Source organism: Macaca nemestrina, chromosome 1 (assembly GCF_043159975.1).
Source record: "Macaca nemestrina isolate mMacNem1 chromosome 1, mMacNem.hap1, whole genome shotgun sequence".
Lineage (NCBI taxonomy): Eukaryota > Metazoa > Chordata > Mammalia > Primates > Cercopithecidae > Macaca > Macaca nemestrina.
The window spans coordinates 169,348,160-169,352,420 of record NC_092125.1 but is presented as its reverse complement, the minus strand read 5'-3'; positions in this window follow the sequence as shown (position 1 = coordinate 169,352,420).

Genomic DNA, 4,261 nt, shown 5'->3' with positions numbered 1-4,261 from the left:
GTTGTGTAGAAGGTGAAATTAACAAGATTTGGTGATGAATTGGACTCCAGGAGAGAGGGGTCAGGGATTCTGGTTGACATGAGGAATGATGGAGCCATTTACTAAAATAAAGGATTAAGGGCCAGGCGCGGTGGCTCAAGCCTGTAATCCCAGCACTTTGGGAGGCCGAGACGGGCGGATCACAAGGTCAGGAGATCGAGACCATCCTGGCTAACACGGTGAAACCCCGTCTCTATTAAGAAATACAAAAAACTAGCTGGGCGAGGTGGCGGGCGCCTGTAGTCCCAGCTACTTGGGAGGCTGAGGCAAGAGAATGGCGTGAACCCGGGAGGTGGAGCTTGCAGTGAGCTGAGATCCGGCCACTGCACTCCAGCCTGGGTGACAGAGCGAGACTCCAGCTCAAAAAAAAAAAAAAAAAAAAAAAAAAAGGATTAAGAAATTTTGAATGGGGTAAGATATTGCTGATAAGCTGAGATCCCCACAGACAGGCTATTTTTTCCTTCCAGGGTCAGACTTAATATCTATCTTAATCTGATCGTAAATGGAAAAAGCTGGGTTCTGGATTCAGCCAGACTCAGTTCAGACCTGTGCACCAGGCTATGTGATGTGGCTCTGGACAAAGGGTTCTCTCTGAGCCTTACCTCCCTCATTGTGAAATGGAGAAAATAATAGTACTTATTTCACAGAGTCATTATTGGAGTTAAATAATAAAATGCATATAAAGTGCTTCACACAGTGTCAGGTTCAGTGAATGCCAGCTAAAATTATTGTGTCTGAAGATGGTGGAAAGAAGAGGCAAGAGGATTAGGCGCAGAGGCTGCTCAGAAAACTTAAGAGGGGTGGAGCTAGGCGGGAAGCTTGGGAAGTGGGGAAGAGGCCAGGCCTGGGGAAATGTAGTGGGCTCTGACCCCAAGGTTTTTGCCAAGGCACTTCATCCCAATGAAAGTCTGATCGCAAGATGTGCTTGCTCCCCACCCCAGAACAATCTGAGCTGCTTCTCCTCCCCAGTCCCTTATTACTCCTGCAGTATCTGTCTTTTATCTGTTTCCCAAATTCCCAGCACTGCATTAGATGCTGATGCTCTGAAAAGTACACATTAAAAACTTCCTTCTTGGCCAGGCAAGGTGGCTCAAGCCTGTAATCCCAGCACTTTGGGAGGCCGAGACGGGTGGATCACGAGGTCAGTAGATCGAGACCATCCTGGCTAATATGGTGAAACCCCGTCTCTACTAAAAAATACAAAAAACTAGCCGGGCGAGGTGGCGGGCGCCTGTAGTCCCAGCTACTCGGGAGGCTGAGGCAGGAGAATGGCGTAAACCTGGGAGTCAGAGCTTGCAGTGAGCTGAGATCCGGCCACTGCACTCCAGCCTGGGCGACAGAGCAAGACTCCGTCTCAAAAAAAAAAAAAAGAAAAGAAAAAAACTTCCTTCTTTCAACAAGAAAGAGTTTGGGTTCTACAGCACTGCATTCACGTGCACAGCTCTGGAGCCACACTGCCTGGACTCCCCTCTGAGTACCACCAAACATTGGCCGTGGGTGAGCAGCACCTCTCTGTGGCCTGGTTCCTAATCTGATAAGAGTAGTAACCACTAAGAAGTTTTATGTGAGGATTAAATGACTTAATAGTTCTAAAGCACCTAGAGCAATTGCTGGTCCAAATTCAAGTAAGCCCTGAGTACGTGTTAGCTATTATCACAGAGTCAGAAGAAACCCAGGAGAGCCAGGGCAGTGCATCTTTAGGCCTTGTGCTCTGAACCAAAGCAGCATCCAAACCAGTGGTTAATGAGAGGCAGCAGTTGCCTGGCTTAGCCCATCCTGTGGTGGAAGGAGATAACAATGGCAATTCTTATCAGTTCTCAGTTGTTATTTCATTTAAGTTCATAATTCATGGGGTGGGTATTATTCCCCTTGTAGAGATGAGGTAACTGAGGCTCAAAGAGGTTAAGGCTCTTTGCTGACATTAGAACCCAAGACTCTGTAAGGGTATTAACATTTTATTCTGCTGGGAAAAATCAGAGATTTTGAAATATAGTTTGGGAGCCCATGAATGGCCAGAATCCAAATGGCACACCCCAGAAAACCTAAAAATGTCAGGGAGTGGGAAACCACAATTCTGATGTTCTTGATGGAGATTCTTTTGTTTGTATGATAGTTACTTCTCTAGGATCCTGCAGTGCTCCCCGCCCCCCGCCTGGCTTGAGTAGGGGCTGCAGGATCACATCTGCTCATCTCCTTCTCTTCCAGCCCAGCTGACCTGGCAGGCTGCCAGCCTAACAGCCAGGGCATTTGAGGAGGCCTAATTTTAATAAATTCTATTTCCTGTGGAAAACCGGTTTTTTCAGTGGCTTTGTAACCCAACCATTTTTGATCACATCAGGACTAAACCTGGCAGCCAGCTTGGCAGCTTGTGCACAAATTGCATACAAAGGCAGATTGTTTAGCCTTTATTGTAATTCAAAGCAACTTAAGGAAAAGGGAGGGACAAAAAGAAAAGAAAAAAGTGAAAGAAAAGAAATAAATCCAATCATATTATATAATTACGTAACACAGTGAACTCCTCATTCTCTTTAAGGAAAATACAGAATCAATTAACCTTTCTGTCTCTCTGTTTCCTTTTTCTCTCTGTCTCTCTCAATGTTTCTCACACATGCACACACACACGCGTGCATGCACACACACACCACACACACACAACAGTAGAGCAGACAAATAATGAATTCCAACTTGAAGTCTTTTTCCCCTGTCTTTTTTTTTTTTTTCTTTACCCACACATCTCACATTCAAGCAGAGTTGGAGAAGTAGAAATCAGGAATATCCTGAGGGGAAAGAGCATGTTTAAAAGATTCTAGAGACAAGGAAAAGAAATAAGAGTGGGTCTGAGAGAGTGAATGAGAGGATGAAAAAAACTAAATGAGTAGCAGTAAGAGTCGGCATCTTAAAATCATTAGATTAAGAGAGTTTGTGAAGTTAGAAATTATATAAATCAAATGATTAGAAAGTGTTAGACTTCTAATTCTCAGAAAGTGTTACATGGCAAGCTATGTTTTGGGTCTTCCTTTCTCAACTTGACCAAATATCTCTGCCCTTTTCTATGTCCTTCTTGGGTCATGAATGCTTGTATCTCAGAGTGCCTATTAGAGTCTCTGCCTATGTGCCAGACAGGCCACCTGACTAGAGCCATGTTTTACACTTATGGCCTTCTTCTCAGCTACCTGGATAAACCAGTGTGTTCATGAGGATGTTAATATGCTCCCATGTCATGTTCGCATTGTTCTGGAGAGAAGATGTACAGCCATCGTATCAGAAATTCTAGGCACCTGGGCAGGTCTGTTGGGGAGATGTTTGCTGCATGAGCACTCCGTGTGTTTGGTCATATCATAGGGTGATCCATGATTCATTGATAGCCGAATAGACCTTGTTGGGTATGTATCATTAAGAAGGGCAGTGACCAGGTGCAGTAGCTCATGCCTGTAATCCCAGCACTTTAGAAGGCCAAGGTGGGAAGATTACTTAAGCCTAGGAATTCAAGGCCAGCCTGGGCAACACAGCAAGACTCCATCTCTACTTTTATTAAAACAAATAAATTAAATTTTTTAAAAAGAAAGACAAGCGTAGAGGCTTATTGGCATTGAGAGTCAATGAATGGTCTGAATTATTAGGGTGTGCAAATTGAAATAATGTAGGATTCCAATGAGGGTGGGTTTTGAAGGCACTGACTATAGATTCCAGGGTAGGGAGATAGCTAAGCAGGCAAAAGACACAAGTGAATTAAACCAAAAGATTGGACGCATGGCCAGGTCGAAGGGTAGTTAGGCAGAAAATGAGTAACTAAGTTATAAAATGAGTAAATAAGATATCTAAATGAGCTAATCATAGTTTAAACTTGAACCCAGGGATGGATAAGGGAATAAAACAGAAATTTTAATTCAACTGAACGACCATTATGCCATTATGTCCTTGGCATGTGTTGGATTCAGAATTATAAGACACGGTACTTACCATCCATATTTTGTTTTCTTTCTTTTCTTTTCTTTTCTTTTCTTTTTTTTTTTTTTTTTTTTTGAGATAGAGTCTCGCTCTGTGGCCCAGGCTGGAGTGCAGTGGAGCCATCTCGGCTAGCTGCAAGCTCCGCCTCCCAGGTTCACACCATTCTCCTGCCTCAGCCTCCCGAGTGTCTGGGACTACAGGCGTCCACCACCTCGCCCGGCTAATTTTTTGTATTTTTTAGTAGAGACAGGGTTTTGCCATGTTAGTCAGGATG